This window comes from Aulonocara stuartgranti (assembly GCF_965226115.1).
Source record: "Aulonocara stuartgranti genome assembly, chromosome: 9".
Taxonomy (NCBI): Eukaryota; Metazoa; Chordata; class Actinopteri; order Cichliformes; family Cichlidae; genus Aulonocara; species Aulonocara stuartgranti.
The window spans coordinates 27,274,381-27,301,124 of NC_138960.1; the positions used below are offsets into that span (position 1 = coordinate 27,274,381).

General features: G+C 40.8%; 1 protein-coding gene and 2 long non-coding RNA genes across 4 annotated transcripts in view; 1 reads left to right on the forward strand and 2 right to left on the reverse strand.

Moving 5' to 3' along the window:
• Positions 1 to 26,744, forward strand: part of neto1l (neuropilin (NRP) and tolloid (TLL)-like 1, like) — a 450,458-nt gene that overhangs the window by 129,689 nt on the left and 294,025 nt on the right. The gene's annotated exons all lie outside the window — the stretch shown is intronic.
• LOC309714252 lies at positions 378 to 20,412 on the reverse strand. Its single transcript, XR_014278863.1, has 3 exons — positions 20,221 to 20,412; positions 1,058 to 1,170; positions 378 to 894 (listed from the first exon to the last, which is right to left on the reverse strand). It is a non-coding gene; the product is annotated as an uncharacterized lncRNA (long non-coding RNA).
• The window catches only part of LOC309714251, a 60,041-nt gene continuing 59,156 nt past the window's right edge, over positions 25,860 to 26,744 (reverse strand). For both annotated transcript variants that reach the window (XR_014278861.1, XR_014278862.1), the window contains exons 5-6: positions 26,578 to 26,724; positions 25,860 to 26,324 (exon numbers count right to left, since the gene is read on the reverse strand). This is a non-coding gene — a long non-coding RNA (uncharacterized lncRNA). The remainder of the gene's footprint in view (positions 26,325 to 26,577; positions 26,725 to 26,744) is intronic.

A 26,744-nucleotide genomic window follows, 5' to 3' on the forward strand; every position in this document is an offset into this window, starting at 1 on the left:
TGGAAAGTAATGCAGACATATGGTGCAATTTAATCCACCTTGTTATAAGCAAACCTTGTAAGATCTGGCATCTGTTTCTTTAATAGGCTTAAGGAGGAAAGACCTTGCCCCAACCATATCCACCCACTGTCCTCCACTAACCTCAGGTGTTTTGTGAATGTCAATGTGTCTGCAGCAACAACGACCAGCTCCCTTAATCAGAAGCAAATCTTGTTTTCAATAATTAGCTGACAGACAAAAGGGAGAGAAACCTCATTTTCCTACGAGACTCAACTCTGCTGCAAAATCAATATAATGAATGTCTAATGGCAAGCCTGTTCGCTTCCACCAGGAAGACGTTAATGCAGAATTAAACACATGTCAGACCTATCGCATGTTCTTGTTCCCACTTTAAATTCACATCAGCTGTAAGAATTCTCACTAATAAACATGTTGCACTGAGTGTTAAATGATGTGCCGTAAACAATTTACAAAATCAGTGCTATGAATCTTCTCACTTTCAAGTACTTTGTTAAATGTAAATCGTAAAAGTTACAATACTGGGAAATCTTGGTTTACAAATGCCACTGAGTTCAGTTTATTTCACCGAACCTTCTGTTCCCGATTGTGATCGTTTGCATAACTTTTACAGACGTGAATGCTTTTCTTTACTTTTCTTTGTCCCTGTTTAGTTGTGTGTGTTTTTTCTCTCCCATTCAGCTCTACAGTATCACCAGCACTTCTGCCCACATTGATAGCGCTGAGTGGAGATAACATGCGGTGACAGAAACCCCTGGAATCTGGTGTGTGAGACGGATCATAAATGCTCACGCATCGTTGGGGGATATCAACCCCTGATAATGCAGTCATCTCACAGCGTGCTGACAGGAATGAATTGAGCCTGGAGACGACATCCTGGAAAAGCAATAGTGATAAAGAACTAATTAAAGATGGTAAAAGGTGAATATGATTTTGGGGATCTGTCAGTAATTGGTCACATGAAAGATACTGGCAGGGTGCAGACGTTGCTGCTGCTCTCCCTTATTAGGCTTTTATGTGAAAATTAATGTATTTCAACCTGGTGCCCAGGTGCTGGAGGGCTGTGCCACGGTCTCCTTGCCCCTCACAAGGTGGGAGATCCACAGAGCTGTTAGGAAGCTTCCTCTCAACAGTTTTAATTCGAAGCCACAGCTGAAAGAGACAAAGACTTAATTTAGAGGAAATTGGTTCTACAACACACAGCTGGGGGAAAAAACTAGTAAACAAAATGTAGTCAAAGACACTTTTTTAGTTTCTGTCTGACAGTTTGAAGTTAGTATGAAGCTGCACATTGAATGGCCAGCCCATTCTCATCCCCGTGGTGTTAAATACTGCCACTTTGTTGGTTTCTCAAAGCCAATAGTGTCTTATAGGTATAGATAGGAGAGGGTTCTGGAAATACTCAGACACATATCCCAACTTCTGAAATATGCAAACTTTGGGAAGTCAAATTTCGCTGTTCATTTTTGCCTAAAGAGTTCTGCAATCTTAACCTTACAGTAGAGGTGAGTGAAAAGAGACATGAAAATAATTGTGTCGACTTAAAAAAAATCCAGACATCTAAAACTATTTGTAATAAACATTACAAAACTGTTAAAACAGACTTCTATAATCTGACTGGCTGATATTCAAGTTACCCTAATTGTTCACATCATTACAGTGGAACCCTGACTTACGAAATTACTTCGTTCCCGAGGGTATTTCATAAGTCGAAGCACCCATCGCGCCTTTTGAGTGAGCTATAGGCTAATTGCTAACTGCAACAATACGTCGTTCAAGTGGAACAGCAAAGCGCAAGTAGGAAAGCCAAGGGGGTTGTCACATGATTCGGAAGGCGGGCATTTTGTCGTAACACGGGCAGAAATATTGCCGTTAAGTGCCTTCGTAACTTGAATTTTTCGTTAAATGGGGTATTCCTAAGTCGGGGTTCCACTGTATTGCATATTAAGCAGCATTAAGGTGCCAGTAGTGGCAACACAGTGACACTTTCTTCGGACATAAGGATCATGCACGCTGATATTTCTTGTCTTTGTATCAATATCTAAGAAACAGAGTATATGGAGCTGGCTCGACGTTGGCCGTAAAGATTCTGTATGAGCTGTATATAAAGCAATGGCTGTGTTGTATAGCTGATTGAAATTCACCAGTGATAGCAGAAATTTTGAGCATCACACTGCAGCAGCATGAAAGTCTCCAATATAAAAATCTATTGCCTAATTAACTGTCTTACTTGAATTAATGAAGTGGGTTGAAAAATATTCTTTAAAGGGGTAGAGCGGCCTTCAGACTTGAAAAGAATAACGTGCGCTTATTTTTTCTCAGACATATTTTTTCTCGTATTTATCAAGTTCCATTGTTCTTAAGATCTACCAATCACGGAAAAAGATGTTTTGTTAAACCATAAGAGCAGGCTGTTCAGCTCGACTGCGTTTCAGTAAACTCTTAGGAATATGTACACTGACTCTCTCTCCATAGATAAAATCAAGACCAGAGTAAATGTGGAACCTTTTTTAATGCCAAACAGGGCTATTGCTCAGCTTTTATGGGTTTGTGAGATGCCTTGAAGTCTTATTAGCTTCCCGGCGAATTTTCCATCCTGTGGTTTAGTTTTACTCCTCACTGGCCAAGACACAGATAGTAAGTTTACAAAGTTCCAGCGAATTAATTTATTGTTTAATCCCTCCCCGAGGAGACAGGTGTCAGCCCGGATCTTATCGGCTCTTGCATAATGAGAAAAAATGATGGAGCTGGGTTGGATCCTGCAAAGGTCACCCGATCACACCCTCTTACAGAAACAAACGGAATTAATGAAAGCAGTTTGTCTGGACCCCTTCTCTATGTTGCACGCCTTCAGTCCCTCATTATTCTCTCTTCTTCCCTGTCCTCGTCACACACACCGCATTCACTTTCAGTGTCTCACCTCACCAGATCGCCTAACTGTGCAACTTTTACAATCACATCCAGCACATTGCGCTATCTATAAGCTGTTTCAGCAGTGTCTCATTCCCAGCTGAGTTTCATAAAATCATTTTAATAAAGTTAGACATCATCTTCGAAGGGACAAAAAATCAAACCGCTTTTGTATACCAGGGAGAAAAAAAAAAAGATAACAATAAAACCTACCCCAGAAACGGAACATGATTGGATTATTTCCTGCAAATGTATTCTCACAGTGGGGTAAGATATTGCAGCCTCTAATATAAACAAGAATTCAGCAAAGTTTGAACTGCTGGGTGGAAAAACTGCAGATGGGTAAAGAACAAAGGTAGCAAACAGCTTTTAGGCAGTGGAGAGGGCATGACAGCTCAAACAATGTATTTCCTGCCTGGAGTTTTTCATCTAATCTAGTGCATTCTTAAAGGTGTAGCAAACAAGACTGAGAGAAGTGCCTGACATGGATAGTGAGCACATCAGGGTCGGTGTAGCATGGAGACTCACAATTCAGTGCTTATCGAATTTCCCTCTGGTCCAGCATGAAAGGAATGTACACCTAGCGTAGCGTGAGTTTTTCTTAGCATGTGGTAGCCTTCCTCCACAGATCAAAAGATTGTGTCCTAACTCAGACAGAGGGACAGAGAGAAGCCTCGAGGCCATGCCACCCTCAAGCTGTTTGCCAGATAGGGAATCAGATACGGAGGTTTTCTCAATGGGCTCTGCACTGTTATCACCCGTGCACAATGAATATGCTGTCATACAGAGGGATTATTTCAGCTGAAAGAGGGAGAGTAGCTGAGTGAAGGTTTTTTTACCGGATTTTTACAAAAGATTTAGAAAAAAGGAGAAAGCCTAACGACTCTAAAGAGTTGATACATCCAGTCGATATTCTGGGATTTCACCTGGGGGGGTCTTCTGCCGTTGTGTTTTGCACTACTGACTCACAGTGTGTGTACGGAACACTGCTAAGTTTAGACTTGTGTATGTTTTCTTCACAAACGAATCTAGTTCGTAATTGGCAGATGCAAGGGGTGAAATATTGACTGTGTTTGTGCGTGCGTGCAAATGTTGCTGCGTGTCAGTGTGTGTGCGTGCGCACGTGTGTGTGTGTGTGTTTGTTTTTTTGGCTGCTGTCCTGGTTTCATCTCAGTGTGCTACCAAGGAGACGTAAGCCACTTCCATCTGCCTCATGTTCCAAGTTTCTTTGTGTTCCTAATAAAAGACAGGAAGTTGAGTTTAAATCAAATTTTTATCACCACACCGATCGCTAATTAAAGGATAGTGACGAGAAGAGAAAAGAAGAGAACTTTCTCTCAACTTCACTGACTGACAAATTATGGCAGAACAGACCAGAACACCTGACTGTAAACTGACTACTGTACACAAACTGTGCAACAGATGTGTCTTGTAAAAACCAACGTGAACTAATATTGAGATATTTTCTTTTCTTATATTCGTGTGCTCCCTCAGAGCACACGAATATAAGCTGTTAGAAAAATACGTGCATTTGGAGTTTACAATATTGCACACAATAAAAATGCATTTAACCTCCTAAGACCTGAAGTCTTCCACGGCATGCATTTTTAATTTCTCTTTGATATTTGGGCATATTGGGACCCGATGAATGTAAAAACAAAGAATTACCAGATTTTTTTTTTTTTTTTACCTTATTTTTGTTTTTAGGTAAAATAAGAGCCACATATAAGAATATTCATTTAAAATTTTGATAGAACAGTAGCAGCATAATGTCCTCGTAAGTGGACATCAGGCCCTTGTAGAGCAAAATTAAATATTTTGGTCTAAACAACCCAAAATGTGATGTCCACATATGTGGACGCCCTTTCTAGGAGGTTAAAATATTTAATAGTTATTTAGTAACTAACATTCCTAATCTTTAAACTTTTTATTGCAGTGTTTTAGGACAAACAAATATATATATTAAGATTAAAAAGAACATTTTTAGACAATTTAGTGACAGAGAGAAAAAAAACATTATTGTGTGACACGTCCTGTTTTTCACATCAGAAACTAGATCTATACTTGATGTATTGCTGAACATATGCTTATGAAACATCTCGCAAAACAAGTTGAAGTAAACAAATTCTTTGTTAGTCAAACTTTAGCCCCACTGAGCAGTTTGGTAGGCTTTAGTGAAGGCTAAACTGGTTTACAGTTTCAATAGTACACCAGTACACAGCAGACATGGTGCTTATTATCAATGTTAGGTTAAATCAAGGTCAGCAGAGATAAATTATTGCATTTAAACTGATGTTGATTGGATTGAATTCTACCTTCTATACTAGCTTTTCAGTATTTTTGGCTTGCAAAGTCAGCCACCCAGGCCACAAAATCTGTGTATAATTTGAATTCAGTTGGCTAAATCCACAAAGAGCAGCACAGATCAGCTGACCACAGCCTAAATCAAATTATGTTACTCATTTCTTATTTGTAAGTAATTGTTATCCCCATGATGCACTGCACCTGATCTTAGGGTTCTGTCACCTACCAAATTCCACTTTAGCCCCTGTTTACAAGTCCTATGCTTAACTGACTTGGATACAGATACAGAGGCAGTTTCACCTTGGTGGTTTTTGAGAGCCAGGCTACATTTCATCAGACAATGGATGTATACATACAGATGTATATATATTTATTTAATTATTTTCAACTAATTTGTGGATTAAGGCACTTCTAAAGGCACAAAAGAGTCAAATCTGATAGTAGGATAGTGTACTTAATAATATGTCCAGGGAGTGTATGTTCAGCTCCCTCCTGAGCAGGTGTTTAATATTCTGTAAAAATCTGCAATCATATTAAATTCAGTGGTTATTTTCCTCTCTAGGCAGCAAAACAACAGCACTAGTCATTGATGAGATAAAGAAAACAAAATAAATGGATCACGGTCAGGGTCAGGGTTAAAGTCTGGGTTAGGGTTTGTCAAATTAAGATGTTTGGATAGAATCTACATCTTCAGCATTAATAATAAAATATCCAAATATGCATTTAAAGCTGATTCAGACTTTGGTGTGGTGTTTTAAACAGACACGAGCTTTGTAATACTTTCCCATTTACATAACTGTTCAGTGAAGTAAAACACCTATTCAGCTGTATCACTTTGTGTTTTTTTTAATGTAGAAATACTTTTGCTTTCATGTACCACAGCTTTATGTTTCCTGATATTCAGTGTTTTGAGAAAGCTCTTGTTTTTCCCAGCTTTAACAACTCTCATGCTGGCGGCTCTTTCTACAACACATGTAATCAACAGCTGGATGCGACAGGTCCAAACGTGCTGTACCTGGTACCTTTTTATGGCCAGACGTAGGAAGTCACAAGAGGGAAACACATCATTACCAACTTTCTTAAATTCGACTCAAGCTAAGTAAGTGTTTGTTTTTTGCAACCAGAAACTTTTAATTGAGACAAATTCAGCTGCTTATTGTACTGTATTGGTCCACTAAAAATTAACAGGGTCCTAATTAGGTCACATTTAATAATATTTGGATTTTTTTAACCCACTCATTTGAGAAAAAGTTCTCAACTCTTTTGTTGTTCCTTGTAGGGGGACAAAGAACCCCGAGGTTCAGGCCTATGCACAATATCACAGTTTTAATGAGGTGATAGTCAAATTTTGCTTTAAGTAGGAATCAACAAAATAAAGAGCAGAGTGATATCTATCACTGTTTGGGTATTTCAATGTGGAAGAAGCAGGACAGTGATCACTTAAGGAACGTCTAATAAAACCAGATTGATCACAGAATACCTTTATCCACCAGGAATACTGGGATAAACTAAAGTGAAACCATTTGTTATGTAGCAAGGAGCAATAAGGACTTCAATGCTCTGAGGGGTCATTTGATCACTGATAAAAACTTAGTTAAAGTGATTGACAGCCACAGTTTTGGACTGGATTGGATTGCAAATATAGACTTACTTGGCTGCTTTTTGTTGGCTTGCTGAAAAGGGTGGCGCAAACTGACTTGACAGGCTAACTCGATGTATGTTCAGTTGAAATATCGCTTTTGAGATATTTAAGGTATCATTTTACTACAGTGCCTCACTGACTTGAAATAGCATGAAATTTGGCAAAACATGCTGTCATGAAGAAATGCTGCCCAAGACAGTTTGGCTACGTCAATGCTGATTTTCACACAGCATCTTCTTTTATAACCTATAGTCATCCTTTTACAAACATCCCCCCTGTAGCAAATTTATCCTTTTTTTTTGCTTTGTGTTACTTTACTTTAGCTTTTTTTTGTACAGACATTAATAGTTTCATGCAAACTGATTGGTTACTAATATTTGTTTTCTATTGGACGACATCTTGTGAAACAATAAGGAATTAATCGCAGTGCAAACACACGACTTTCAGCATTTTTCTGAGCAACCGATGGGAAGTTTACTTTGCTGAGTTTGCACCTTCAGGTACTTGATTTTAGGAGGATTCCTTGATTAAAAACTCCAGATGTCGAACTTCAAACAATGACCGTTAATTTCACTTTAGTTAACACTTAACCTGTTTTGTTTGTGTGTTTTGTGATTAAACCTCTAAAACTCAATTTTGCAAGTGATACCCAACACTCATTAATTGCATTAAGAAAGGCAAAGTTAAATAAAAAGCACTAGTCAAAGGTAAGATTCAAATGGTCAAAATGACTTGACAGTAACAATGTTACCAGCACATGCCAATGCTAAAACAATGCTGTGATATCTTATATCTAAAAGTGCATTTGAAAAAGAGACTGACAGATTGCCATTTGGAAATGAGTCAGTTTTCTCTGGTGGGGGTGTGATTTAGCATATTCAAAAGGTGGTTTGACAAAAGTTTAAAGGCTGAAAGGGACATTGTGATGTAACAACAAATGGGAAGCTGCTCAGCTATCCAGAACCTTTGAATATGGGAACTATAACAATTGGTTTATAACACTGAGCTGCCTAAAACTGATGGACCTTTAATTTGATCTTACTTACCTTACTTAGCAAACTTTGGGGAAATAATACCTTTGACAATGGATGTTTTAATATTCATTATGCATTTACAAAGTCTACATACCGTCCTACTATTCAGATAGACAAAAAGTTCCTCCATGGACGACTTGTAATTATCCCAATCTGAAATGGCAAAGGAGGCCCAGTTGGTTCATATAAAATAATTAAGCAACATAGCAAAAGCAAGAAACGTTTTACTTTGCTCTTCAACGTAGTTAATGCCATTATGGGGGAGTAGCTTTATCACAGATCCCATAACACCACAGGGAGTGTTTCCATGTTTTAATCAGGTGCTAAGTGGCTTCAGCTCAACCGTGGATGGCTGTACCTGCAAAGAGCTTTGGCTGCTGTTTAATGAGGAATCACATTTAGCTCTGCCTCCGAGTGTGAATATCAAACACATCTCAAAGTATCTCTCTCACTCTGTTTTTTTCTCCCCTCATCACCCCGTCCTGCTTTAGGCCTGAAGGTTTTCATTTTTGATGATGGCACCGTGAAAAGACAGACTGGGAGACAGACTGAAGCCTGGTGGATGGCTGCTGTGTACTGCTGCGTGTGTGTGTATACAATGGCTTCGGCAAATGGGTTCAGAGCATGTTTGCGGCTGTTTTGAGTATTTTAAAATATGAGAAGCATCCAGACGATTGTTCTGGCCTTGTGTTGAAGAAACGAAATTAGATTGGCGTTAAAAATAGGGTCTTTTTTCACGGAAAGTGCCGTTTATCCAGCTTCTTGCAAAAATTTTAATCAATCATGGCTCTCAGCACAGTCTACCTAAAAATACACATTTATATTATTTTATATCAGTGTCCAGATTAGTGATTTCAAGCTGCAGACAATTTGGGAATAAGACTAACAAAACAAGTTTCAATGTATTGTACAGTGATTATGCTGATATAATTTTATGTTGACAAAGTAAATATTATGAGCTACATAAATATTACTAGATTAAAACATTTAAAAAAATCAAATCTTGTGCTTCCCTGTTTAAATCAAATTAAATTCAGGACATATGGGCATCAGATTAAAAATGTGTTATGCATAATCAGGCACCATTAAATCCCGTTTTACCATACCTGGCTCTTTTTCCACAGTGATGTGTACATTTGTGTTTCCAACATGTGTAACAACAGATAATTGAGCAGGTTCCGGCTAACCTTTGCTAAACAGCAATGTGTTCGGTAATGATGATGTCGACACAATAACCTCTGCTGATATGCAGGCCAGATGGCCAGCCAAGTTGCCCTTTCAGAACCCTGCTATGCTCGGTGAGAGATAGTGACAGCCTGTGTGTGTGTGTGTGTGTGTGTGTGTGTGTGTGTGTGCGTGTGTGTGTGTGTGTGTGTGTGCGACTGCATATGTGTGCCTATTGTTGTAACACGTGCAATTCATAGCAAGTAAAGCAGAATAATGCAATATGAAAGCCTACCAGAGGAAAAGTGCTGTTTCTTTTTTTGTGTGTGTGTTTGTACTTGATGTTGTTGTCAATATCAAGACTATAGACTGGAAATAGAAGATGTACACATGTGGAGAAAAAAAGAAGTTAAGAATATTTTCTATAGATTTCTCAACTTTTGACTATTTTGTGAACTTGAGTTTTCATGTTACAATATTTAAAATAAAAAAAAACTTTAAAAATGCATGGTAAGTTAAAGTTAAATGTCCCTTGACAGGTTTTGTTTTCTTCCTTATTTGTGATTGCAGATCGATCTACATAATTGGTTTGGCACAGATTTTTACACCAGATGCCCTTCCTGATGCAACCCTCCCATTTATCTAGGCATGGAACCAGCAGGGCCAAGTACCTTTTGCTTGTTAGGCAAATGTGCTAACTCCTACACTGTGGAAGCACATAGTGTTTTAGCTAACTTTCAGCTGTGTCCTCTTAATTTTATTTATTTAGCATTTCTTCAGCATGCTACAATCACTGTAGGGAAAACAGTGGTCGGAGACTATAGCACGATCCCAGTTATTGTGACCATGTTGAAGGAAATTGCTTGCGTGAAATGGTGGCTTGACATATGGGACCAGGTCTGCAACCCCTTGCAGTCAGTCCTTAAAGTGTTTCTGATGCATGAAGATAATGAACTAGTTTTAAGTTAGAATTAGTCTGCAATAAATTTGTGATTAAATGACATGCAATCTGTTTGTAGTAATACTATGATTAACTGTGATGAATCTGCTGCAGTCTGCATACACAGAAATTCACTTTAACTACTTAGATTCAGAGTCTAGCTACAACCTCATAGATCTGAATCAGAAATTCCTCCACAAGCAGTGATGCAGTTCCTGCAACCAGGTGAGTCGAGTCACAAAGAGATGAGTTGAACTCTTTGGAGCAGACTTATGAGTGCAGATTGACTCAGAGATTTCAATGTGCTGGCAATCTGTCAGCATTTTTGAGCCTTTCATACTGTTAATATTTCACGCTCACAGTGTTGTGTGAATCAGTTTTGACCCAGGCTATGAATTCCTTTATTATAAATCTCTATACCAAAATTCTGAACTACAGCTCTGATGAGGATGTATAAATAGCCTATCTGGCATTAATGAATATATAATTAATCCCTAATAAATGTTTCAAAGAGCAGGGAGAACGTATTTCTTTAAGACTTCAGTACACTCTTTTGTAGAGAAAAAACATCTACTATGACGCATTATCCTTTAAACATGAAAACATAATTGGCGTAATAATTTAAATACATTTTTTGAAAGTGAAAGTTGCAAGAGCACACTGTAACAGTTGGGATTTATTATATTCAATTCAATTCATTTTATTTATATAGCGCCAAATCACAACAAAAGTCGCCTCAAGGCGCTTTATATTTTTACAGTAGATACAGAGAAAAACCCAACAATCATATGACCCCCTATGAGCAAGCACTTTGGCGACAGTGGGAAGAAAAAACTCCCTTTTAACAGGAAGAAACCTCCAGCAGAACCAGGCTCAGGGAGGGGCGGGGCCATCTGCTGCGACCATATAATTTGTATATAATTTATTATACAACTGTTAAACACAAACATTATCAATATTAATGGAAGATTAATTAATACTTAAAACCAAAAAACTGCTTTTTGCAAACTAGCCTATGTGTTCAAAGCAGTGGTAGGAAACCCTTCATGCACATGTGTTTCCCACACTCACTGACATGGCAGCTCATTTACCTTTACAATCTTATGACCCCTCCCGACCCCTCTTACGATCTCTCCTTTCATCTCAGTTTAATCTCTAATTTCTTTATTTTTTACATTATTTCGTTACATTGCAGATGCTTTTTCTTGCAGGTGCAGAGCTTGTTTCTGTGTCGGCGCACCCTCTGACCTCTAGATGACCTCTGTTCCTTCTGTGCCATCGTATACGATCACTCCTATGCTGTTTTATGTCACTGGTTCAAAGACCAGCAGGCATCTGTCTCTGCGGCAACCTTGCCAAATGTGATGGGGATGCAGACAGTTCTCGTGACACTAACCCATAAAAAATACACACAGACGTGGCATGAAGACTTCCATAATTTCTAAATCCCCTTAAGCCACCGTTTTCCTTCATTTGACCCACACTGGTGTATCTAAAATTCATCTAGATATAGATCAAATATGACTTAATGTACAAAATCTGTAGCACCTCTAGAACAAGATAAAAGTTGAAAATATTTAAATTCTTGTGTATTTTAGGTGACTTTAATAAAATTAACCACATTTCTGGGTAAAAGAATTACATATATATGTTTTTACTGCTATCAAATGTCAAAACAGGTTCAATTTCCCCTGAACTGTATGTAAGGATTAAATATTACATATTTACCAGGGACTCTTTATTTATTTGATTTTTACTGTAGAGTAAGATTCTGTGCAGACTAACGGCAGAACTGATAAAAAAAATGCATGGGTTGCAGGGTTGCTAAGTAAAGCAGTATAATACAACAGGCTCAGCATTTGCTGCAATGCCATCTGACACATCACAGCAGATATTTCTTTGCAAAACAGTAAAACTAAAGGCAGAATTTTTGTCATTGTGAGATAACCGTCCAATGTCGTAAAACCTTATGATCTTGTTTTGTTTTGTTTTTTTTCCTATTTCTGGGTTGATTTTATACTGAATACTAATAATGCACGCTTGGTTTGCTTGTGAGTGTTTACAGCAGCAGAACAGTATACTGTATGCAGAATTAATAAACTACACGGGGCATATATACGGAGTAATGAATGAGAGTGTCACCAAGTACAACAGTGTGACTTACTGATGCGTTTTTAATACTTACTGCACACCAGTGGAAGAATGTCACTGGAATTGTCGATGTTAGGCTTTTGCTACACAGGCATTACTTCACAGAAGAATGAATTCATTGTCCATGTTGGAGAACAATAAGGCAAAACACAAAATCTCCTCTGCCATATGTTATTTATTAATTTCGATGTAATGGGACAAACTATTTTAGCAGTGAAATCACAAGACAGAAGAAACAAGGAGAAATCTTCTGTTTCTGTGAGATTCTGGGGAAATACCAAGGCTGTGCGAGCAGGTGAGGAGAAATCTGGAAAGCTCATTGGGTTCTTAACTTGTCAGAGCAATCCAGGTCCTCCCCTAAGGGCGAGCTGGCTACTGGCATTTTTCCTGCAATTTGTTATGAGAGTGAGTTTACATTTTGATTTAATAAGGCCCATAGGTATGGCCTCAAACAAGAATCAATCATCAGGCTGGAGCAAATGAGCCCCTGGCCAGCCGAGAAACAAGTTGACTGGCTGGGATCAGAACAGCCAGGACTAACTCAGTCATTCTATTTCCCATTCTCTCTCCTTTCCCTTCTTTCCTCTTTCTTCTTTGACACACACACACACACACACACACACACACACACACACACACACACAGGGACACGACGGAGCTGACGTGTGGTAGAATTGCACCAGTCCATATCAGTCATAATAGAGCTGGTTTCCATTTAAACCAGCTATCAAAGACTTTGTCTACCCTCATGATTGTTAGAGGCACATGAAGGAAACTGCTTCACGTGAATAAAATATGGCTTTTTTACGAACTGAATGAATGCAAATGTGTTTTAACCACTGAATCGCTTGCTGCCTGAAGACATCAGAGTCTGCAGGGCTATACTTCTCTGTGTTCCATTTCTCATTAGCGTCTAATACCTCACTCCCCTCGATATGGCCCTGAAACCTCCTGATGGAACATTCATAATTGATTCTGATTTGAGACCCTCATTACCAACAAGTGACTCTGTATTGGTGTGTGCACATTCAGTTCCAGAGGGCAAGTCCTTTGGAGTGTGAGTTTAAGCGTCAAGTTCACCCCTCGTCTCGGTTTGTGCGTCTCACAAGGAAAGAGAGTTTTTGAAAGAGAGGAAGGTTTGACATCCTTTGGAGTGTGAATCTTACTTTCTTTTCGTCTCATTTCCTTTGTTGCACACGTACACACACGCGGTGATACACACTAACGCACGCACACGCAGGCACCTGTCTTCGACTCTGCTCTTTTGGAGCTCATCTTTTTCTTTTTTTTTTCTGCATCTCACACAAAACAGAAGCTGCAGGATGGTCTGTTTTGCAGATGGAGGCAAAACGGTAATGATATCAAAACCGCCTGGGTGACATTTACAGAGGCAAAGTATTTTCACTCTTTTAAAAAAAAGAGAAGAAAAGAAGACACAACAAATAAACAGCAGCCAGGAAAAAAAACGGAGCTGTACAATACATAGTGTTTCCATGTGTAATTTTCTCTCTTTGAGGGTTTGATTGAGACGAAACATCTCCTCAGGAGTACTCCATCTTGAAAATAAATTATAGTTCCTTTGGTAAGCGGAGGGGGCAGGGACTGGTTCTCTTGACACTGGAAACACTACACCCATGTGATGAGATAACAAGCTTAGTGGCCCTGACCTTGCCTAATGGCACTTCCGTCATATTTACCAAATGGTATTTGAAGCAATCAGACGAGGTGACTAGATTGACAACAAAGCAATCACACCCACACAGGTCTGTGCTCATGCGGCAGATTATCCCAACTACAACCTGTTCGTGACGCAGGGCGAACCAGAAGGCTCTCATCACCGGCGCACCAGGCTCCCTCTCTCGCCTGTCAGGGCAAGGGCACCGTCAGCTCTTTGTTCTCCACTCTGACTTCATCACACATGATCAAATCAGAGCATGAATGTTTAAACAACAGGTTACACCATCCCCACCTTTTTTTCTTCCTCTCTTCTCTTTCCTGCCTCGCTCTCGTCCCCTCCCCGTCACTGCTTTTTTGTTAAATGCACGAATGCTGGAATGTGAATTAAGTCTTTAGGCGATATTCTCATCTCCATCTCTGATGCTTTCCCCGCCCGCGCAGGAGTAACAGCCATAACAGCTGCAACAGCAGCGGCAGCAACCATCAAAATTCTGAGAATCATCCAGTTCGGTCCCTAAAGGGTTGCCCTCTTTTGAGGACAGCCTTTAAAATGGCTTTTGGTCTTGTCAGCCATGCTAATACAGTGTAAGACGTTGAAGAGATAAATACCTTGGTGACAAATAAATGTGTTGTAAAAGGGGCATTAATCGCAAGCTTTGTGAGACGTGTGTCCTTATGACAAAGGAGGGAGACATTTGTCAGTCTGTTCCACAGATGGCCCCACAGAGCCCTTGATGAATCACCTCCACCTTGCTTTAACTGGCCGCAGAGGCAGCTGCCCCACGGCCGCTCAATCTGCAGCCGTCTGGCACCCAATCTACTGCACGGGTAGTAGAAAAAAAAGCAAAACACACACACTTTTCACTTTGTCCTTTTCACTTCCTTAACAGGAATATCTTGTTTAGGGGGATATAACCTCCCATTTTTTTCTTGTTTTGCTTTAAAAAAAAAAAGAAAAAAAAAGAAATGACGGTGATCACAAACAATTTTTAAGAGCTTGGCCATCATTTTCGTTTTCCCTTGCAAATAAGCCTTACAAACTTAAGGGTTTTGTTAAAGACCACTTTGGCAGTTTACTCATGTTTCTTGGCCCATTTTCACTAAATGCTCCCAGCACTTCGCCATTAACTCTGTACATTTTTATCACTATGGACACGACCGATGGCCATATAACAAAAAATACATACAAGCTGAGATAAACTGAAATTAAGTTTTAATGACCTAAAGGAAATATCTTCTATAATTCATACCCACTTCCATGGAAAGTGCACTGGCCCTATTAACCAATAAAGCCATAAGTTGCAGCCCACTGATTTGCTGTTGTCAAAAATTTTATGTTTAACTACTGTGCATATTTGAAAGTGTATACATTGTCAGTGTATGATGAGTTTCTGAGCCCAGCACTGGTTTTTCTTTTCGTTCTTTACAGGAAATGTTTGATCCCGACAGTCTTGTTCTGCTCAGTTTTCTACAAGACACGGCCCAACATAAGTTACTAACTACTCCGCTGCTGTTGCGGTCCGAGACATTTCTGTCATGGACCCGGGAAGTGAACCGCTCTCGCGCTCACAGAGCAGAGTGGTCCTGGCTCCCTTAATTGGTCATGCAGTTCACAGCGGATGTGATTAATCACTGGCCAATTAGCCACTGGCACCTGTGCCAACGCTGGAGAAGGCTGGGAGTGCAACTCAAGTGAGAGTCACTACCACTCAACTCACTTGTTCTCTAAAACTGTTTTAATGACTTTCCCACTTCATGTTTTATTTTTATTTCTCCAGTGCTCAGCGTATACTGCAAAGGACTCCCTGCAAGCGAAAACGATCAATTATGCATGCCATTAAATATGTATATCTCTGCCTTTGTTTATTCTATTGGAGTACACTGATATTTCTTTTTCTCCTCCCAATGATTTAAAAGGAAAATTAAAGCAGGCTCTTTCTTACTTATAACCAAGCGCCTGATGCTCTTAAGCTTTGACAGTGTTGACGAATATGACCCACAGATGACTTCCTGTGTGACATCACTGCTAATCTCCTTTCCGCCGCTGTCTGTCAGCCAATCAATATCGTCTCCGTCCCCCTACCAAGCCCACAGGGACACTTCCCTTGGCACCTCGGAGTATCTAAATCCTTTTACAGTGAAGCCTTCCGCCCGTCTCACAGCTGACTGATGATCCTGTATTACACGTTGAACTGACACAGAGAATAGGCACTTGATGGAAATCCTCCATCCAGAGAGAGAGTGAGAGAGAAAGCGAGTAAGGGAATAGGGGAGAGAGAAGGAGGGAAGCGTCTAAATGCCGGCTTGGGACAGATGCCTAGTCTACTCATGACTCAAAGACATGTGTTGGGGCTGGAGGTTGGAGGGATTAGAGTGCATAATAGATTTTAGAGCAAGGGAGCACTGGTGCAGCCCCAATTCAAACACTGCCTGGGGCCTATAAGCTTCCCAGATTGCAGGAGAAATAATAATACCTCATTCCTTTTTTTTCCTGCTAGTGAAGAGTCACTAATAGCCTCTTAGGAAAATCCCAGACTAGCGTCAGACGGCCCAACTTTGTTTCGGTTCAAAGGGTTTTCCTCGACCATTGTTGCCTTGCCAGCGTGTCATTGTTTAGATCTCCAAGAGTTCCCTCTCGTCGACGCACGTCAAGTGTTTCTCTTCAGCTTTAAAAGACACCCATCTGCTCTGCGCTTGTATCTAAAACTGAAAGTAAAATCTCAGCTAAGAGTCCTACTGTTACTTTTAATGATGAAAATTATAAGGGCACAGTGTTGCTGCTCTTTCTGTTTACGGACTGTTTGTTTATCTCAGTGTTGAGGATCTGCGGTGAGTTAATGTGATCTGAGCAGAAAGATTAGGCCCTGACCGCTGACCCTAAACACCACTAAGCCACATGGAGACAGATAGGGCTATTAAAGTACCATAATGGAGGGAGAAAAGTGACACCAATTAGATTAAATGTGCTAGATATTCACCAGGCCTTTTTCCCTTCTAATTTCTCTTGGCAGAGAACCAGCAAGCAACTCAGGCTGGATAACAGAAGATAATGATCTCATTACGGTACACACTTCTTTTACTCTGGAAAGAACCTAAGAGAACATGGGGGCCTCAGCCATGACTGACATACAAATACACACACACACGGGCATTGGTCAAATAGTACACTCAGCTGAGGCAACAACAAAAAAAAATCTCGTTCACAGCCTGCATGATATCGGAGTGAATATTTAATTCAAGACCAGACAGACTATCTGAGGAAAACCAGAACATGCTACAGCTTGTGCTCCTTGAATTATTAAGCATTTTAAAGTCTTACCCATCCCCAAAAGTTCCCACTGCATTAATTAAAGTAGTTCAGCTGGAGAAGCTATGTAACATTCCCCTTGATGAAGGTAGACAAGGTACAACCATTACACTGCACTCTGGAGAGCATTTATGCTTGCCAGAGCTCTGCGTGCCCGTGTTGTCTTGTCTATAGACTAGAATATGAGATTTTAAAAAGCGGGACTAAGTAAAAGAATATTAACCAAGTGCCCCGAGTCACAAAGCGCCAGCAATAACCATTACTGTAATAGGAATAAGGTGGCGGTTTTGAATTCCTCAAACTGACTAGAGCAGGGTTTTTAAAAATCCAGACTGCCTGTGGTCGTCGATCTGTCATGACACAGCTCATGTATAATTATTAATAGCTACAAAAAAGAGCCTGCCTTGAGTTCGCTTTAGATATCGCTGTGTCTTTTCAGTTTTAAAGAACAGATCAACATTTAAATGAATCTGTCGCTGAGAGGTAGATTAGAGAATCAATGCCACTGTTTTTGGTGACCCACCACTGGTCAGTTTACAATCTAGGAACCCAGTGGCTGTTGTTTTATGATGTAGCCTCTGTGGACCATGATTATTTCTGAGCTTCAGGTGTAGCCAATGGATATCTAGACCAAAACTTTCCTTTTCATACGCTGATTACTGTTTATTAATTCAAAGGCAAAATGGCCATGAGATATCAGATGGTAATGAGATTGTATTTTATCCCTAAAAAAGTATTTCGAGGCTTTATCCTTCGACGTATAAGTTGTCATCGGTGACGGACCAAACCTCAACACCAGCACTAACTGTAAATCTAATATATGCAATTTTAGCTTTTATAATTTTTTTTCTAAAGCCTTGTTGTTCAGGGGACAAAGAAAATGAGAATGAACAGCTTGTAGAACTGGGGGGGGAGGGGGGGAAAAATTTATCTCCAATTTGGAGAGCCGATCGGCCCTCCAAATTGGAGATAAATACACAAATCACTCAGCTCCAACTTTTTTCTTTCTTTTAAACAAAAGTTCCATCTTGAATAACAAATGTTTCACTTCCGGGGTCAGGCACTGTGCAGAGACTTTTCTGTTCATTGTCCGCCAAACTTTGAATAATTCTGACTCTCAGCAGATGCCACAAGTTAAAAGTCGCGAGTCACATTTGGTCTGATGCGTTACTGGGTCATTGTAGTCCATCTGCTCTCATAAGACACTGGCACTTGGGTTGCCAGCCTCCCACCGTTTTGACTGTACTCATTTGTAGTGTTTAGAGTGCATTCATTAGGGTTGAGAGGAGCACATAAAAATAATTCACCAGCAATGAAATTCACTCTTTCTGTTCCAGCTAACAGTTTGGACACTGCTGAGTGGTTTGAGCACATCTCTTATTTAATTTGAAACCACTGCATACTGTAAATGACAGATATTTGTGATTAAACAGTTTAGACCATCAGCAGACATGTAAAAAGCTAAAACTTTGCCCCTACACCCCACCCCACCCTTTTTTCCTGCACGTGTGCTTCTCTCTGTTTGTTTCTGCTTGTGTGTGCCTCTCTGCACCTCTTACTGAGTCCATCGGCGGTCTCACTTGCACCACTATCCAGTCAATCATTGCCAGATCTTTCCATTTACCTACTAATGCTAGACCTGCCAAGTATTTTGCTTAGTTCTTCATTTCCTTGAGAACTTGCGTTTGAGTAATCTTGTATTTCCTGCACTTGAGGTCCACTTCCCAACCTGCCTGCTTCAGCCAGCCTTGCTTTACCTGCCACACCATCTCTCTCTGTCTGCCACTCCACTCTGCTTCTCATTCATTCATCCAGACACTTTCTCCACTCCCTGCCTTTTCCTCAGACTTGCAGTCTTGAGCCATCTTTAGTCCTAGGCCTTTCACCATACCTCTCTATTTCGAACTCCATTATTCCAGCTATAAATCCTGTTCAGCTTCTACTCCAAGTTCTGCTTTTGAGTCCCAAATTTTATGAACAGGCAGCAAAGACACTTTCGTCAACAAATAAAAACTAGATAAAAATGTTCTGGAGAGATGAGATCCAATCAGAACTAATGAAGTCGTGTAGAAAGTCAGGACAAGTTTGGACATGATTGAATCGGAAGTAATCTTCTTGTGCTGATAGGTTCGAGGCGTACATTTGATTTGCTCCCAAGAAACAGTTTGTGAGGGAGGTTTCAGCTGCTGTAGCTTCCATGCTCCATGTTTCTTGTGAAAATGTGACGAAATGTCAATGCTAGGGAGGAAGAGATGGACATATGGACACATTTTGATGTCAAGGAAAATAAAACTTTGTGACTAACTCTCACTGGTAAGAACATGAAGTTTCCCCCCTTATATTTCATTTAGGTGAAACAACTATAGATTTAAGGCATTTTCACACCTAAAGTTCATTTAGTCTTGTGCGAATCAGTTGATGAGTTTTTAAACTTGTGGTTTGGCTTGTTTGCGAATGCGATTAATGTTTTCACAACCGCACAAAAAGAAACTGCACCAAGAGGCAAATAAACCCAAGTTCGATTTAAATGGACCAAACACCTCATGTGAAAACACCCTTAGTCTATTATAGTCTTGTGCTATTTAGTCAACAAAAATTTCCAAATATAGATGCCCAAGTTATGAATACAACTAAGGGACATTTTCATTAAAACACTACAACTAAAAATTGAATCAAAAGATAAAACACGTTGGTTTGTTAGAGGTGACTGTAGAGGTAGGACAGCTTGAACACTAACCAAAGAGTTGGTGGTTCAGTAGCCTACCTGCTACCTACACTGTCAGAGTGTAGGCACTAACTCCCCCACATTTCCCCTGATGGATCCTTTGGCTTGTATTAGTGTGTGAATGAGATACACATTAGAATGGCTAAAGTTGAAAGGTATTATTTAAGTACATTTGATGAACAAACCACTAAGAAAATACATTATACTTCAGTCTTTTTTCCCTATTTTGCTTTTAACCCTTTAAAGCCGATCGGAGCGGGCACTATTTTTAAATCCCGGTAGCACTGCAACCACATAAGCTAGCGCAAAAATTTTTTTTGCATATGAAACCGGGGGAGTTGTACTTACATCTTATGCCATCAGCTTGTCCTAGGTCACAGTTTCCTTCCACATAAAGCTTTGCAAAAACTGCATAAAAAGCGCTTGCAGCAACAAAAACATAATATTCCAGAAACATGCTTTGCCGATCCATCAGCTGTTCATAACACTTCCCACAGTGGAATAGATGTCAGAGCGAACTTTTGCATGTTCGCCATTACCTGCCCGAAACCGGAAGTGACGTCATTTTCGCGGAAATGTAGTTTTTTTTACTGTCAGGGCCTCATGAGCCTATACTGGTGTTTTTAAAAGTTATCTTTGACTTTATGACTTTCTGTGTCGTTTCTGGGATGCTTAGGACTCATATTGCACTGCTGGAAATAGTTTATTTTGATGCATATGCTGCTTTTTTGCAAATTTGCACTGTAATATTTATTTTCGTTTTTCCTGCAGTATATAAAAATTGGTGAATTTCAAAAATAAAACTATGACGACACTCAAAATAAATTTCCTGTGGTGGGAAACTATTTTGTGCAACTTTTTTGTATTTACAGTTTTGAGAGATAAGCCTCTTAAATTTTTTTTTTTTTTTTTTTAATAAATAGGACAGGGGGAATGAATGAGAGAAAGAGGGGGAGAGAAAGAAAGAAAACCAAAGGGGAGAAGAGACGGTGAGAAGGGGGGGGAAGAGAGAGAAAAAAAAAAAAAGAACTCCTGGGTCACCTGTATGGAGAAAAAAAAAACAAACAAAAAAAACAAACAGAGGAGACAGCAAACAACAAAGAGCAACATAATAATAGAGAAAACAAAGCACCATCACAATAAACTAGCTAGTCATAGATATCAATATTTACTAAATAATAAACGATATTGTGCAGCACGCAAGATAGACAGCGCACAGTGTGCTTTGAGGCAGCAGCCAAGAAAGCTTTAGTCCGCGTCTGTGAATACCCATGTGTGCATACCTGTGTGGAACAGCATGCTTGCATTCCAAAGGTTTCTCCATGTAATGATCTGCTAGGGAGTGTGGGGGGGCCACAGCCCCGTCCTCCAGGGTGTGAAGCGGGTATGGAGGAGATCAAAACTCCAGACATCCAGAGGCCCCCAGAACACAAGAGACCATGGAAGACCAACAGAGGGGCAGCCGCGCCACTGTCCCAGTAAGAGCTGAGGAGAGTCCCAGATGAGGGCTCGCCCAGCAGCCGCGGAGCAGAAGTCAGGGGGAGTTGCAGTGACGCGCCCGTGAGCTCCGCCGGCCCCCAGCTGTGCCTGAGTGACCGAGCCCCAGGCCGAGAGGCCGGGGGCACCCCACCTCCAAAGGGGCCCGAGCGAGCCCCAGGCCCCAGGCCCCGACAAGCGGCCGCCAAGGAGTGAGCCGGTGTGTACCCGGACGCCCACCCCCAGACACAAAGAACCACCAACACACCGACACCTGAGGGAGTCCGCCACCGGCAGGGGAAGTGGTGGTGGGTGGAGATAGGCCTCCAAACCTTGGAGGGCCTGAGGTGTCCCCAGAGAGGTGGCGTCTGATACCCAACCTGACATATAGACACAGACATACAGGCACACACAGACACAAACATCCATTCCCACCCTCATGCTCTCATATGCACTCACTCCACACTCAACCAACGTGGAGACAGACATAAAGAGACGCTGTACACACAATCACACTCCCCAAGCGTACTCTACAAACCGGGTCTAGGTACCCTTGCCCCTGGAGGGGGCAAGGGTAAAATAACTCTTTATCGCGCTCAAGAAACGATTTTGCCTCATATGAATGACAGAATAAGGCACATTTTTCTGTTAAAAGCACTGTTTACAATCTGTTACCTCAAATAAACCTGACAGACTTTGAAAAGTAAATATACAAAACTTACCGAGAGGCCATGGGAATCAAAATACTTGAGAAAACTTAAATGCAGTTTCATTATCCATCTATCTTCTATTTCTTATACTAAATCTGCTTTGGGAGCATTTCTATGCCGAAGCCCTTTGAGAAGCTTTTTCTTTCCAATTATTGGGTTTGCGCTGGAGTCTCCAGTTGGTCATGCCTGAAACACATAACTTTGCAGGCAGGAGGCATCCAAGTCCAACCACCTCAACTGGCCCCTTTCAGTGGGGAGGAGCAGGGTTTTTTTCTACTCATGGACACCATTTGGAGGAAGTTAATTTCTAATGAATTAATTTGTGATAGTATTATTTCTGTCACTACCTTCAGCTTGTGCTATATAAATAAATTTTACTTACTGCTAATGCGTCCACCTTCATCCTAAACTCTCTCTTCACCACAAGAGATTAATTCAGAGTCTGCATCCGTGGCACTGTGTCTGCAGTGATGTGGTACCTTAATTGTCTCTTCATAGTATTCTTTTAAACTGTACTTAGTCTTGCTCCTTGTTATGGACCAATTTGCTTTGGGATGCCGTACAAGGGGAAAACTGCCCAGGAGAGCATAGTTTCTGGGATCAAAAAAACATGCAGACTCCACCATGACAGGTGGCAGTTCATAAAGGGGTGAAAAAAAAAAATAAAAAAAAAAATGAAAGAGAATAAATTTAGACTCTCACTAAATAGTCTTGGCTTGGAGCTGGCTATGCAGACTAAAATTGTAGATATATTTGACTCTACTTTTCTGTCTAATGTTAAGTCTTAAATAAGCGCAGCTGTCCACATAAAACACAATGGCAAGACTTTGACTGATAGTTGGTAAGAAGCAAAGTGCAAATAAATTGTTCACTCTCATATCTTTCATTGGCTGATTCCTTAGAAATGCTGCCGCCAGTTTTCTTTCCTCCCTCCAATCACATAAAATGGTCCTGTCATTAGGAAGTCACTGCTTCATTCATTTGCTGCAGACTTTTTTTCTCCACTCTTTACCTTTATTTTTTCCATGCTTACTCACTACTTTTCTCTTTCTTTTGCGCTGCTTTCAGACCTGCACAGACAAAGGGCCTAAGTACAAGGCTGCAGCTGGCATCAGGGCTCAAACCTCATGCTAATCATGGCAGAAGAAAAACGATGGTCGTGGAGAAAAAATATGATTCAGACCTAATCTTGCGACTTGCTATGGCAGCTTACTGGTGAAATATTGTGCCCCAAGGGCAGATTTGGCTTCCAGTTCTTTTCCTCTCTTTCATCTTCATCACAGTCTAAAGTGTTTTTGTAAATGTGTGTGTGGTCAGTGCTTTGTGTGCAATCATATGAAGCTTTCTTATGTGCAATTCCAGTGGTGCTAATATCAGTTGTATCTTTTCAGTTATGTGCATTTATTTTTAAAGCCTGTTCTCACGCCAGGTTGTCAAATTGACAAATTCTGCAGTCAGAGAGAGACACACAAGGTGTCCTATGTTGGTACTGACACACCTGTCACATATGTGTGCTTCAGGACCCTTAGGGCATCACATTTGACCCCACCCCCATAAAATTGGAGCCGGTGATTACAAGGGGCTCGGTCGAATGGTCCTGTAGCAGGATTATAGAAGAACAGGTAGCTGTTCTGAAGTACAGCCCAGAGGCAGCTCGGAACTTAGCTACTGCTCATAACGTCAGACTAGAAGATGGCCTAGAGGCAGGGAAGGGTGCAAGGGCGCATGGTGCAGGAGGGAATGCTCAGAAGGGTTGATCTGTGATGTCTGTGGAGGAGTCCAGTGGCAAAGATGGGTCCTTGCTGGAGGCTGATCAGGAGGGCAAACAAGAGGCAGGCAGATGAGGCGAAACCACAGAGAGGCCCAACCATCACAATTAAAAGAGGGGAACAAGCTCTGGTGAAGTCAAAGGAGCTTGCAAAGAAAAGCGTCTGGACTTCTTTAAGTTACTTGAAGACGTTTCACCTCTCATCCGAGAAGCTTCTTCAGTTCTAAGGTCAAATGGTGGGAGGATAGGAGGATAGGAATGGAGGGAGGATAAGAAGGACAGACGCAACAACATTTTCATCCCCTATGTAGCCGTTGTAGCAGAAAAACTCAGGAGAGTTTTCTCCAAGCACGACATTGCGGTGCATTTCAGACCCAGCAACACGCTCAGACAGAAACTGGTTCACCCGAAAGACAAAACTCCAAAACATAGACTTAACAATGTGGTGTATGCTGTACAGTGCAGCGAGGAATGCCCAGACCTCTACATTGGAGAGACCAAACAGCCACTTCACAAGCGCATGGCACAACACAGAAGAGCCACCTCCACAGGACAAGACTCAGCTGTCCATCTGCATCTAAAGGACAAAGGACACTCTTTCGAGGATGCCAACGTTCGCATTTTGGACAGAGAGGACAGATGGTTTGAAAGAGGAGTGAAAGAAGCCATCTATGTCCACTGTGAGCAACCATCTTTGAACAGAGGTGGTGGTTTACGACACCAACTCTCTGCCATCTATAATCCAGTTTTGAGATCCCTTCCCAGACGCCTTAACGCCCACTCACATCCTGGGCCATCTGACCTCAGGAATTCGCATGATAAGGTGGGGCCAGGTTTCACAATGAACACACCCGAAACTCTGGCTGATTGGGACCCACACCCAGTTTCACACCTTGGATCAAGTGATTAGAGGATCATCAGGGGGTCAAAGTCAAAGTCAAAGTCAACTTTATTGTCAATTCTGCCACATGTACAGGACATACAGAGAATAGAAACTTCGTTACTCTCAATCCCTAGATAAAATAGAAAATGAACATTTAAATATAAGAGTGATTAAAAATGCAAGTAAAATATTTTAAAGTAAAAAAAATTAAATAATATAATAAAATTTTACATATAACAAGAAAGCTATACAATATACAATATAAGGGTAAATGACATTGAGTGCAAACCAGGCAGAGTAGTGCAAATAGGCAAATAGGCAAATAGTGCAAATGGAGGACTTTGTCCCTCTGTGGGGGGTTACTCCCACTAGGTTTATATCTGGGACTCTCCACCATTTGACCTTAGAACTGAAGAAGCTTCTCGGATGAGAGGTGAAACGTCTTCAAGTAACTTAAAGAAGTCCAGACGCTTTTCTTTGCAAGCTCCTTTGACTACGATGACCTGGATGACTGAGAACCTTCACAGACCTCTGGTGAAGCATCTGATGGCTTTGGAGTAGGAACAGGAGCCAAACAATTTGGGATGAGATGACACAGAAACAGGCACAGACAATGAAAACTAAAACTAGAAAATCAAGATAGAGACCGAAACCCAGCAATATCACAAAACGGAAACTCCTAAACATCACAACTACAGGATGGTTGGACATGGAAACCAATGCCATTAAGCTTCAGGTGCACTGATGTCCTGCTGAAGTTAATGGCAAAGTAGGTTTGGAGCCTTCCGGGTATTTAGTCAACTGAGAGGTAGCAACTTTTAAACACTACATCCCTCAGCACTTGGTGAGCCTGCGCAGAAATTGTACATGATTTGCCATATTAAGAGACATGGCCCAATACTTCATTTGTATCAAAGTCAATGAAACAAATGCACACAAAAAAGTGAAAAATGAGTCACGGTCTCCACAGCTAGAGCAGAAGTCAAAACTGCAGTGTTTGATGCTGTGGGATGACATAAGCATTCATGTTTGTACCAAAGGTCAGTATCAAACTGTGGCCTTGGCCACAATAAAAGCATGTTTTTCCATCGTCGTGGAAACTGAAATCAACATAGCATTTGATAGAAGATGACCCAGTCCTCAAGAATTATTGGCACTACAAATTTATGTTGATTTTTTTTTAGCCTATAAAAATACTTTTATTGGTTAGGCGAATTATAAATTTTTTACAAGCCTGGTAATCTAAATTTTGATGCTGTTGAATGCTAAACCCCAGGCAATCTGAACATTTCATCTTTCGATGTCCTTGCCACAGGGAATGGAGTGAATGTAATTGCTAGGGAAAATAATGACTTCCTCAAACAATGACTGAAAGGGCCACAATGAAAAAACATAGCCTGGCTTTGCAAGAATATAATCAAAAGAAAAAAACCCTGCTTTTTCCTGAATTGCCTCTACATCATGCACAATGGGATCGAGGGCAGAAGGAGCATCTAGATGTGATAGCAGTTCTCTGGGCTTGCTTCTCGGTTAGGCCAGATGGCATCAACCTCCTCGTCTCTCGGTGTGTGTAAACAACTCTTCGCAGCGTAGTCCTGCTAACGGAGATTCTATTCTGTTGGGGCAAGAGTGCAAAAATTCCCGTAATAACATCTTTTCCCTGCTCTTGAAGCAAATGGGCCAAAGGGTGTATGTATGATGTAGGATCAAAATGTAGGAAATGGCAGAATAAAGAGTGAGATTGCTGTGTGGCATGGGTGTAGTTTGACTTGTTCTGTAATGTCATATTTTTGTTTCTTTTTCTTTTTTTTCATTCTTAACTGCATTGTGTTTACAAGATCTTATAATCCCACTGAAATGGGTCTCACCAATTCAGAGAAAAGGTCACACAGTAGATCCGGAGCCACTCCAGTCAGTCAGAATCATTCCCAGCATCCTATCATCTCCTCTCCTTTTTGTTTTCAGTGTCTTTATCTCGAGATGCCAGCCTTCCAAATGGAAAAAGGGGCCTTAGCCTGCGAGTTGAAGCCAAATA